At 38.5% G+C, this 13,345-nt stretch overlaps 1 long non-coding RNA gene across 3 annotated transcripts in view; it reads right to left on the reverse strand.

Annotated features, from left to right (window-relative positions):
* Nucleotides 1-13,345, reverse strand: part of LOC307196463 — a 706,311-nt gene that overhangs the window by 593,305 nt on the left and 99,661 nt on the right. The window contains exon 1 of one of the 3 annotated variants that reach the window (XR_013831140.1): nucleotides 12,439-13,241. The exons of the other annotated variants lie outside the window; for them this stretch is intronic. This is a non-coding gene — a long non-coding RNA (uncharacterized lncRNA). Of the gene's footprint in view, nucleotides 1-12,438; nucleotides 13,242-13,345 lie in introns of those variants that run through there. 3 annotated transcript variants of the gene reach the window in all.

A 13,345-nucleotide genomic window follows, 5' to 3' on the forward strand; every position in this document is an offset into this window, starting at 1 on the left:
TGCTCCGCAAAGGGAGATGCCATAACAGTGAGAGGCCCACATACCGCAAAAAAAAAAAAGAAAAAAAACCCTCCAGAAAGTAGGCACAGAGGAAACTTACCTCCACATAATAAAGGCCATATATGACAAACCCACAGCCAACATCGTCCTCAATGGTGAAAAACTGAAACCATTTCCACTAAGATCAGGAACAAGACAAGGTTGCCCACTCTCACCACTATTATTCAACATAGCTTTGGAAGTTTTAGCCACAGCAATGAGAGAAGGAAAAGAAATAAAAGGAGTCCAAATCTGAAAAAAAAAGTAAAACTGTCACTGTTTGCAGATGACTTGATACTATACATAGAGAATCCTGAAGATGCTACCAGAAAACTACTAGAGCTAATCAATGAATTTGGTAAAGTAGCAGAATACAAAATTAACGCACAGAAATCTCTTGCATTCCTGTACACTAATAATGAAAAATCTGAAAGAGAAATTAAGGAAACACTCCCATTTACCACTGTAACAAAAAAAAAAAAAATCTAGGAATAAACCTACGAAAGGAGGCAAAAGACCTATATGCAGAAAACTATACAACACTAATGAAAGAAATTAAAGATGATACAAACAGATGAAGAGATATACAGTGTCCTTGGATTGGAAGAATCAACATTGTGAAAATGACTATACTACCCAAAGCAATCTACAGATTCAATGCAATCCCTATCAAACTACCACTGGCATTTTTCACAGAACTAGAACAAAAAATTTCCCAATTTGTATGGAACACAAAAGACCCAGAATAGCCAAAGCAATCTTGAGAAACAAAAACGGAGCTGAAGAGATGAGGCTCCCTGAGTTCAGACTATACTACAAAGCTACAGTAATTAAGACAGCATGGTACTGGCACACAGACAGAAATATAGATCAATGGAACAGGATAGAAAGCCCAGAGATAAACCCACTCATATATGGTCCCCTTATCTTTTTTTTTTTTTTTTTTTGTGGTATGCGGGCCTCTCACTGTTGTGACCTCTCCCATTGCGGAGCACAGGCTCTGGACGCACAGGCTCAGCAGCCATGGCTCACAGGCCCAGCCACTCCACAGCATGTAGGATCCTCCCGGACCGGGGCACGAACCCGCGTCCCCTGCATTGGCAGGCGGGCTCTCAACCACTGCGCCACCAGGGACGCCCGGTCCCCTTATCTTTGATACAGGAAGCAAGAATATACAATGGAGAAAAGACAGCCTCTTCAATAAGTGGTGCTGGGAAAACTAGACAGCTACATGTAAAAGAATCAAATTACAACATTCCCTAACACCATACACAGAAACTCAAAATGGTTTAAAGACCTAAATGTAATACTGGACACTATAAAACTCTTAGAGGAAACCATAGGAAGAACACTCCTTGACATAAATCACAGCAAGATCCTTTTTGACCCACCTCCTAGAGCAATGGAAATAAAAACAAAAATAAACAAATGGGACCTAATGAAACTTAAAAGCTTTTGCACAGCAAAAGAAACTATAAACAAGACGAAAAGACAACCCTCAGAATGGGAGAAAATATTTGCAAACAAACCAACGGACAAAGGATTAATCTTCAAAATATATAAACAGCTCATGAAGCTCAATATTAAAAAAACAAACAACCCAATTTAAAAATGGGCAGAAAACCTAAATAGACATTTCTCCAAAGAAAACATACAGATGGCCAAGAGGCACATGAAAAGCTGTTAAATTATTAGAGAAATGCAAATCAAAACTAAAATGAGGTACCACCCCACACCAGTCAGAATGGCCATCACCAAAAAATCTACAAACAATAAATGCTGGAGAGGGTGTGGGGAAAAGGGAACCCTCTTGCACTGTTGGTGGGAATGTAAATTGATACAGCCATTATGCAGAACAGTATGGAGGTTTCTTAAAAAACTAAAAATAGAACTACCATATGACCCAGCAATCCCACTACTGGGCATATACCCTGAGAAAACCATAATTCAAAAAGAGTCATGTACCACAATGTTCACTGCAGTTCTATTTACAATAGCCAGGACATGGAAGCAACCTAAGTGTTCATCGACAGATGAATGGATAAAGAAGATGTGACACATATATACAATGGAATATTACACAGCCATAAAAAGAAACGAAATTGAGTTTTATATAGTGAGGTGGATGGACCTAGAATCTGTCATACAGAGTGAAGTCAGTCAGAAAGAGAAAAACAAATACCTTATGCTAACACACATATATGGAATCTAAAATAAACAAAAAAAGGTTCTGAAGAACCTAGGGGTAGGACAGAAAAAAGACGCAGACATACTAGAGAATGGACTTGAGGACACGGGGAGGGGGAAGGGTAAGCTGGGATGAATTGAGAGAGTGGCATGGACTTATGTATACTACCAAATGTAAAATAGATAGCTAGTGGGAAGCAGCCGCACAGCACAGGGAGATCAGCTCAGTGCTTTGTGACCACCTAGAGGGGTGGGATAGGGAGGTTGGGAGGGAGGCAGACACAAGGAGGAAGAGATATGGGGATATTTGTATATGTATAGCTGATTCACTTTTTGATACAGCAGAAACTAACACACCATTGTAAAGCAATTATACTCCAATAAAGATGTTAAAAAAAACAATTATACTCCAATAAAGATGTTAAAAAAAGAAAAGAAAGGGAATTTGCTCAGTCTAATAAAAGGGCATCTACAAAAACCAACAACACAACAAACAACATAGGGAATTCAGTGCCCATTCTGCGTGGTCAGCACTGGTACACACAGGTCAGCCAGTGCCTGGTGTGTCTCAGCCTATGTCCACCGACCACATTGTCCTGCTCTGTTCATTACAAGAGTGAGGCAAAGGGCTTCCCTGGTGGCGCAGTGGTTGAGAGTCCGCCTGCTGATGCAGGGGACACGGGTTCATGTCCCGGTCCTTGAGGATCCCACATGCCGCGGAGCGGCTTACCAGTGATTAACCCTAGACAGAAGAGACATCAAGTCCTGAAAGTAAAACTTTCTATTTCTGAAATGTTTTATTATTCAGCTTTTTAATTTTTTTATTTTTTTGCTGCACCACGTGGCTTGCGGGATCTTAATTCCCCAACCAGGGATTTAACCTGGGGCCATGTCAGTGAAAGTGCTGAGTCCTAACCAGTGGACTGCCCTGGCTTTCTTTATAATCAGAGAAAAATAAGGAAGATTTTTTTGGGCTTCCCTGGTGGCGCAGTGGTTGAGAGTCTGCCTGCCGATGCAGGGGACATGGGTTCGTGCCCTGGTCTGGGAGGATCCCACATGCCGCGGAGCGGCTGGGCACGTGAGCCATGGCCGCTGAGCCTGCGCGTCCGGAGCCTGTGCTCCGCAACAGGAGAGGCCACAACAGTGAGAGGCCCGCGTACCGCAAAAAAAAAAAAAAAAAAAAAAAGAAGAGTGAGGCAAAAAAAAAAAGAAAGGAAGAAAGAAAGAAGGGAAGGAAGGAAGGAAGAAAGAAGGGAAGGAAGGATGGAAGGAAGGAAGGAAGGAAGGAAGAAAGAGAAAGAAAGAAAGAAAGAAAGAAAGAAAAAAAGGAAGAAAGAAAGAAAGAAAGAGAAAGGAAGGAAGGAAGGAAGGAAGGAAGCAAAAAAGAAAGAATCAGTTTTTGTTTTGCCCTGAGATCAGGAGCAAGGCAAAGATGTCCCCTCTATTCATTCCTATTCAACATCATACTGGCAGTTCTAGCCAATGTGATAAAACAATAAAATAAATACAAGACATAAAAAACTAGAAAGGAAGAAATAAAACTGTTCCTATTATGGGATGACATAAAAGTCTATGTAGAAAATCCCAAGAATTCTACAAAAAAAGTCCCAACACTTGTAAGATACAAAGTCGAAACACAAAACTCAATCCTCATCTATATGTTAGCAATGAACAACTGAAACTCTAAATTTTAAAAACATTTAAATTATAAATATTATTTTCAACAGCTCTCCTCAAAAATGAAATACTTAGGTATAAATATAACAAGACATGAATTGGATCTATATGCTGAAAACTGCAAAACACTTTTGAAATAAATCAAACTTTATCTAAATAAGTGAAGAAACATATTTGTTTCATGAATTGGAAGACTCAAAATAGTTATGATGTCAACTGTCTGCAAAATGACCTGCTGATTTAATGCCATCCATGTAGCAAATTTTGTAGATATAGACAAGCTGATCCTAAAATTTGTATGGAAATGTAAAGGAACTATTATAATAAACTGCTGGTTAACTGGTGTAAAATAGTGCAGCCATTTTGAAAAGAGTTTGGCAGTTATATTAAAAAGTTGAACATAAACTTACTATACAACCTGACAATTCCATGCCTAGGTATGTACCAAAGAGAAATAACTTATGTCCATGTAAAGACTTGTATGCAAATGTTCTTAGAAGCATTATAGCCCAAAACCGAAAACAATTCAAAAGTTCATCAAGTTGTGAACTGATAAACAAAATATGGTATCCATATAATGCAATGCTATTTGGCAATAAAACTCAACAAACATGTTAAAATATAAAATGGAACCTTAATGGCATTTTTCTAAGTGAAAGAAACTAGATGCAAAAGAACAAACACTGTATGATTCTATTTATATGAAATATGCACGGGACTTCCCTGGTAGCTCAGTGGTTAAGAATCCGCCTGCCAGTGCAGGGGACACGGGTTTGAACCCTAGTCCGGGAAGTTCTCACATGCCACGGTGCAATTAAGCCAGTGTGCCACAACTACTGAGTCTGTGCTCTAGAGCTCACAAGTCACAACTACTGAGCCCATGTGCCACAACCATTGAAGCCCGAGTGCCTAGAGCCCATGCTCCACAACAAGAGAAGCCACTGCAATGAGAAGCCCAAGCACAGCAACAAAGAGTAGCCCCCCGCTTGCTGCAACTAGAGAAAGCCCGCACGCAGAAACGAAGACCCAACACAGCCAAAAACAAATAAACAAATAAATAAATTTATTAAAAAAAGAAAGAAATACGCAGGAAGGGCAAATTTCTAGATACAGAAAGATAAGTGGTTTCCTGGGGCTATACATAAGAGGTGGATTGAAAGCAAATGGACATGAGGGAATTTTTTGAAGTAACAGAAGTGTTCTAAAACAGGATTATGGGGATGGTTGTACAAGTCTATAAATTACTGAAAATCATTGAATTATAAATTTACAATGGATTAATTTATGGAATGTAAATTATGCCTCAAGAAAGCTTTGAAAAACAAAAACAGCAAGTAGCAGGCTATAGGGAATTATATATGAACGAAGATCGGCAATACACTGATAACTGTTGAAGCTAGGTATTGAGTGATGAGGATCATTATACTATTCTTTCCTCTTTTGTTTATGTTTTAAATTAGGAATACTGATATACATAAATATCAGTATACTTCATGCTCATAAGTGGCCCTTTAAGCAATTAAAGTTGTTATATAGACTTCCAAGAAGGCTCAGAGTGGGACTGTTTTCCTAAACATTTTGATGCCTGCAAGATAATTTACACAATATGATATCAATGATAGCTGAACTTCCTATGGAAGTTCACATTGTATAATTCTATTTATACAAAATGTCTGGAAAAGGCAAATTTACAGATTTTTAGATTCTACTAATGAATGAATCTTGGCAGGTTCTTTTCTACTAAAAGCTTGCCAGACAAAGACATTAAGTTACTTGAGATTCTCTCAACTAGGCTGTAGTTGTGGCAAAAAAGTCCACATTTTAACAAGCTCTTCTGCTAACTACACCCAACACTTCCAAAAATGTCCTGTTTTTTTCTGAGAGTTGACATTTTTTACAGTTTTTGCATTTAAGATGATCCCTACTTTTCTGGAGAGAAACTAAAATGGTGTAAAGTCTATGGAATTTGGATTCAGAACTGGGTTAGGTCAAGTTCCAAAGCTGACCAGCTGTTTCACCTTCAGCAAATTATTCGTTCTTCACCTATAACACATATAACAAATCTGACCTTGCAGGGCTATTGTGATTACTGAAGTATATAAACTATATAAAGCACCTAATAACCTGGCACATAGTAGGTATTGAATAAATGATACTTTATTTACCGTCTAGTCATTTTCTAAATGAGTTTATCTCATAATAAAATGTAGTTACTATAGTTACAATCTTAGTACCATATATAAGATACCCAGAGATTTTCAAATCTAACTTTACCAGTAAGGATGCTAAGTTTTGAGGACTTCAGAAATCCCAAATTTAGAAACCAAATCTGGGCTAGAACCCAAGTCTTGACTCTTAAAGTCAGTTTAGCAAAATGATTAAATGACCCCTTTTAATCAGATACTTTGGGTTTGGTTTCTAGCTTTGCCAATGAACACTTACCTCTTTACACCTAGTTTCCTCTTTTGTAAAATATTAATATTAATAATAATGGCAGCTTTCTCAAAGGTTTGTTGTGATGAGTAAATGAAATAAAGCACACCAGGACTTAGAATATAGGGGCCCAATAAATGTTAACTATATGCACTATATTTTCAGAATTCTAAGATATATTTTTATATGTTCTATCTAAAGTCAGTGTCTTAAAATTGAAATTTATGTTAATTTTAGTAGAGTTTGCTTTTTCCCAATAAAGTTACTATGAATTCTATTTTTTAAAACTTATGCTTACTTAGACTCAAGGAAATGTCAAGTTACCAGTTTAACTGGGTTCTGTTTCCTTTACACTTTAATATATCCAAGAAGTTACTAAGATCATAAGGTGAGCTGAAGGCTGGGACCATGTCTTGCTCATGTTTGTAATCCCAATACCTAGCACTGGAGAGTGGTTCAATAAGTATATACTGAATGAATGAATAAATAAAAAAAGAAGAGAGAGAGGGAGAAAAAAAAGGAGTTCTGAATAGGTGAAGAAAGATAATACAATGGGAAGAACAAGAGATCAGATACCAAGATCTGAGTTCAAGTCTTAGAATTGCCATACAGTGTTAGATGATATTGGATAACATCTAAACCACCTTTTTAAAAAAATTTTAGGCAGGAATAATGACACCTACATAACAGGGTTACATTGAGGATTAAATGACATGATTACTGTGATAGACACATATACCCAATCATCGACTTTACATCTCCATTTGGATGTCTAGTCTTGAACTTACTATCTCCAAAGCTGAACTCTTGATTCAAGTCCCCAGCTCAGCAAATACCACCTCTATCCATTCTTTTTTCAAACCAAAAACATTGGCATGTTACCTGACTCCTCTCTTTTCCTTATTAACTATATCCAATGCATTTGCAAGTGTTCTCAGCTCTGCTTTAAAACTATATCCCAAATCCTGGCGTTGTTTACCACCTCTGCTACTACCAACATAACCCCAACCACTGTCACATCTTGGCTAGATTTCTGGTGTCCTCCTGCCAGATCTCCTTGCTTCTACTCTTGCATCTTTTTACTTGAACTCCACAGAGCAGCAGAAGTAATTCTTTTAAAAGGATCTGATTAAAATATAAACCAGATCCAGTAATTCCTCTGATCTAAATTTTAATTAGCTTTACAACTTAATTAGAATAAAACCGAAAGTACTTAAAGAGGCTTGTCATTCCTACACCCCCACCAACACGCCCACCTTACTTCCCTGACCTCATCCCTATCACCTCCTGCAGGCTGAGCTCCAGACACACGCACAGGCCTCCCTGTTGCTCCTGTCTGCCACCCTCTTGCCCTGTGATTCCCATGTCTGGAGTGGATAAAGTTTGGTTGGGACCTGAAGTTTATATAATTATGTCAGGGAATGCTCTCTTAGAAAAAGAAATAAAACCACAAATACAAAATTAGGTTAATAGTTATTTAGAACGAGAACAGAAATTACAGGAAATCGTTGGAGCTCCAGAGATTACTTTGGAGTAATCATTCAATCTCTTTGGAGGTATCTTCAGCATTCTAACAGAAATGCTTACATACACAAGCTTCCTGATGGCAACCCAGTTTCCCCTCCCTGTAAGAACAATCTACAGTTCCCAGCACTTCCCATCACTCCCAGAGATTCTGGCAAGTGAAAGTTCCTGAAGCTTAAGCTTCATTTGCTTCACAATAAGTCCGCCTCTTCTCTGTGCTCACTCTCTCACTCCTTCAAGTCTCTGAAAAGCCACCATCCCATTTCACTCACCATTCTCCTACCCTGCTTCCCATTTTTTCATGGTACTACATAGTTTGACAGCACCTGAAATGTATATATTTGTTGTTGTTTTTGCTTACTGTCTGTCTCCCTGACTACACCTTACTGGAATATGAGCCCTAGTACTAGGGTAGGGTTTGCTTCATCCCCTGTATCATTGGTGTCTAGAACAGTCAGCGACATATAGTACATTCTCAAAAAAAAAACACTGCGTTAACAAATAAATGAAAATTAGGTTGAAATATTGTATTATGGCTTGAACTAATTATTTGCCTGAAGTGCTTTTCCTTTTGTGGGGTGAATATCTATAATAAATGCCTAGAAACAAAAATGATATATTTACAAATATGTCAATTTCCAAGAATCTGGAATAAATTAATTTAATTTTGATGTTGTAAGCAAGATAATTGTAAATTTAATAAATCTCTTCAAAGCAGATAATCCTAGCAAGTCATCTGATATCTTTTTCATACTGTACAAATATTATGATGCTTGAAACTGCCAACATTATGATGACTGAAACTGCACTGATGAATTTATGTTTTATTTTCTTAACTAATCTACTAAATTTACTAAATTAGCTAATGTAGTTTACAGAATGACTAATAAATACAATCCAGAAATATGGTGAACTTGAAAGTGATTGGCATGGGAAGAAAAATAAAAATATAATTTCTTTGCAAAATCCATATCCTGTTTTCTTCTAAGGGACTTTAATGAAGACAGACCACACTCTAGAAATGGTGCTATTTCAGGTTTGGAAAGGCAGTTTGGGACTACCACTGTAGCCTTTCAACTCCTCCTTCCTCCCTTATTCTACTAAGGAAAATTGGGATAGTGAGAAAAGACAGTTTAAGAATATCCATATCCTGTCAGTTCTCAGAAAGAAAAGAATTCATAATTCATTTCAAAACCCTAGAATAATCACAGTCAGCTTGAGCAACTGATAATCCAGGAATCAACAAACTCTTACTAATGATGTCTCCTTATTACAATATAATAAAGCAAACTGCTGTTATAATTATTTATCTTTATCATTTATCCCACTTCCCTGTGGATAACCCATGCATAGCTGCATAAACTTATCAGATGTGGAGAAAGAGTTGCTATTAGGGAAGACTGCAGATTGAACACTCATTGAATGCCTTCAAGACATAGGTTAAATGTAACTATCTCAGTATGTCCATCTTGGGATTCATCAGGTTTCTGGGCTTTAATCTTCTTGATGTCCACTGTGCCTTGATCCATCTGCTATTTCCCAGGAAGTCACTTTTCTGACTCCCAACATTTTCTCATTGAGGCCAGTCTTCCATATTCCCTAAGGTTCAGGACCTCCCATAACCCATATACCTCAGCAACACCTTCAAGAACTTCATTACTTGTAAAAACTTTCCCTTGTTATCATCAGCTTAACCCTATTAACTAGATGTCTGCATGTGCAGAAGAGAGGGTGAGAGGCTAATTAAAGACCAGAAATTAAGTTAAGAAATCTGGAAAGAAAGTAGCTCAATGCCTTTGTTCTTTTCTCCTACTTTCCCAGAATGTATCAGTTGTTGCTGAACAGGGTCAAATAGAAAGGAATAGCATTAGCACTAACAGGTCACTCGCTCAAGGTTGGATTCTTTTAATGAATAAATTTTAATAGCTCTGTATTAGTATATCACTAAAATATTTTAGCAACACCCAGATAGGTCTTCTTTCCTAGTGTGAAATGCAAGAGGCTATTATTCCACTTCAACTATACATAGGCTTTCCACTGGATCTTGAAAGTGTAATTCATATGTTAAATATCAATTCTAAAAACTCAATTACAAGCCAAAACTTAGGTAAGAGGGACTTTCAGAAAATGATGATATAGGTCTTAGCCTAAATCCCTCTTTGGGGCTTAGGAGGGTGCTTCTTTGCACTACCCTTAGCAGGGAGGATTCAAACCTATCCTCCTGCATTCTGGATTTAGTCCTTTCTGCCTTGACTGCTCCAATATGTTATTTGCTTGTGCTAGACACATGGAAAAGGCATGGACACTGTCCACATGTGAATCAAAGGATGCGTTTTATCTACCAAACTTGATAGTATCCCTAAAAATTAGGGGTCTCCATCCTCAAAATGTCAAAACTAGATGACTGAATAAACAAAACTTCCAGGCATGTGATCAAAATTCTCACATTTGGCATCATGTATACTTAGCTTAAATCAGTGAACAACTGTTGTGGGTTGAATAGTGTCCCCCCAAAATTCATGTCTACCCAGAACCCCAGAATGTGATCTTATTTGGAAATAAGGTCTTTGTAGATATAACTGGTTAAGATAAAGGTAAACTGGATTAGGTTGGGCCCTAAATCCAATGACAGGTGTCTTTACAAAAAGAGGAAAAAACACACAGAGATTCAGAGGAGAACGCCATGTGAAAACAGAGGCAGAGATAGGAATGTCTGTATCTATAAGCCAAGGAAGGCCAAAGATTGCTGGTATTCACCAGCAGCTAGGAAAGAGGCAAGGAAATATTTTTCTCTGGAGCCTGTGGAGGGAGCATGACCCTGCCAACACCTTGATTTCAGACTTTTGGCCTACAGAACTGTGAGATAATAAATTCCTGTTGTTTTAAGCCATCCAGTTTGTGGTAATTTGTTATGGCAGCCCTAGGAAACTAAAACAGCAACCAACACAGAAGATTCCAAGAACTCAGGCTGACTTTGGGAGGATTCTTCCTTGAGAATGGAGTTTGAAAAACAAACTATAGCCTAAATCCACATCAGAAGCAAATAGTTGTCTTCTCCTCAGAATGGGAAAATAATACAGATTCTGTCAACTGAAAAAAAAATGCACAACCTAAAAGTTGAGAGTTGTTTTATTTGGCAGACATTTTTAGGACTTCAAGCTGGGGAGACAGCCTCTCAGAAAACCCCGAGAAAACTGTTCCTTCTGAGGAGGCAAGGGGGGAGCCAGGATATATAGGAGTTTTCACAACAACACCAGGTAGTCAGAACAAAAGATTACTGTTAATAAAAGAAAACTAGATTACAGTGTCTAAAGTTAAGGAATTTAGCGCTTTTCTATGTATGGGAAGATGTAAGAGTTTGGGCTCACTGAAATCATTTCCTTGATATGCACCTCAGCTATCTGGGGCCAGTATCCTGTGTTTTCTCATCCTGAGTTTCCTCAGGCTGCACCATCGGGGTGGCTGCAGGCTGATGACTGCTAGATGGCAGGCATTCTTTGCTTCCTTCCTGAGCTCCCTTAGGGCTCACCTTCGAGGGAACTGTGATGTGGAGGCTAGAACCTTTGTTTACTGATATGGCAGGCAATATTTTATTTCTCGGTTTCTTTCTATTGGTAGAGGCTTCTAGATACCTCTCAGAGCCATATCTGCCTTCACTTAATTCTTTCTCATTTCTCTTACCTTAAATTTTTTGATGAAGACTGTGCTACTAATTACTATTTTTCAAATGGAGACATAATTTTTGATTCAGGGTCTTCAAGGTCTTGTTTTCAGCTCTAAGCAACACTCTGTGAGGCTATAATTTGGTGCTCAGATCAGGCAGACTGGGTGGTTGTTGTTACAGGTTGTAATTTCCTGGGAAATGCTGCAGAATATTCCAGAATGTCAAGAGTTAACCAGAGTGAAATAAATCACAAACAAAACCATCCCTCCCAAAATAAGGTGGAAAAACTTGAGGGAAATATAATTAAGTCAAATTTGCAACTTTGTTTACATATAAATTAGATGTGAAATTGAGTGCTGCTGGCCAAAGGTTAAGGAATTCGTACCCAATTTGTAACTTGTAGTTGGCATCCAACAGGAAAAAAACAAAGACAAAAATTCAGCCTTCCAGATCCTCCCTGCCTACCTGCCCAGGGAAGTTTTCTCACTGACTAATGGCCCTCTTCCAATGCTCTGCACATCCTGCTTCAGTACCCTAAGCATAGCCACAAGTTTCAAAAGTCATTTTAGCCACAGAAGATGGACCCAACTTGTTCTGGTGTTGGCTTCTCACAGAGTTAGAAAGGGGGAGAATTATGTGGTTTTTACTCATGCCGAGCTTTTTTAATGCAGGAGTAATGAATGAAGCTTTCAAAGGAAAAAAAAGTAACAAAGGAAGAATAATCAGTAGTAAAAGCCAACTAATGGCTAACAACTATAAATGTTTGCTGTACACAATACATAGCTGCAGGAGGGGAAAGAAGAGAGATTGAAATGCTGATCAAAAGAGTCCTGTTCAATTAAAAGAATGGGAAGTGAGACTTTAAAATGAGATGTCAAAGAGAGAGTCCATTCAAGTTCGTTCTCTGCACTGACCTCTCACATGCCCATCTTCAGAGTCCTTTCTGAAAATCAGCTGCAGATTATTTCTGAATTTATCTTGGAGGAGGAGGGAAAATACGGGCTGGTTTTCTTGATGCACATGGACAGTGATTCGGGTTTGGATACAACCTGGATTCTAACTCTTTCCTTCCTTTCTCCAGGTCTGCATCCTTTCCCTTTGAGCTGTTATCGGCAGCTCTATGAACAGAGCTGGGAAGATGCCATGTACTCCTGTACCTCTGATTTGTAAGAAAAGCTGAGTCACAGTGAAACAGCAGTTCCTGCAGGACCTATACGAATCTAAGAGAGATTGACTGGCAAGGCAAGTGCTGAGACTGTTAAAAGATAAACTAAGGCATATTAAAAACGTTAAGAGTCTGTGAGCAAAGACTGACCCAAATCAGGCAGCACCAAACAGGAAGTGGTCAGGAGCACTCCACCAAGACGAGCCTGGGGAAAGACCTTCATACAGAAAAGGCAGCAGGAAAGCATTGCTTGGCTACAGCTTAAAGCCCAGTTGCTGTTTGTGACTGGTTGTCCTTGGGTTTTGATTTCATAACCTCGAGATATTTACAGGCTTAGATTTTAGTTTTCTTACCTAGACCTCCATGGCATTAAAGGTACATCAGTCTAACGGCCTCCTTGCTTAATTAATTTAACAAGACTTAATTACAGATAAAGGGAAGTGAAAAAAGTTAAGTGGATAAAGGATGGAATTTGGAAGGAAATGACCTGGGTTAAAGTCCTGGCCTTGCCGCTCAGCCCTCACTCAGTGGCCTTGGACATTCCCTTTAGCATGTGGCTAACTGTTCCAACACCCCGTTCCCACTTTGCATATGTGCTGCCAATGCACTTTGCTCAGATGTTCCAAGGAGAGCCAGAATCATTGACTCCTTCCTGG

The sequence above is a fragment of the Stenella coeruleoalba genome (genome assembly GCF_951394435.1).
Source record: "Stenella coeruleoalba genome assembly, chromosome: 13".
NCBI lineage: Eukaryota > Metazoa > Chordata > Mammalia > Artiodactyla > Delphinidae > Stenella > Stenella coeruleoalba.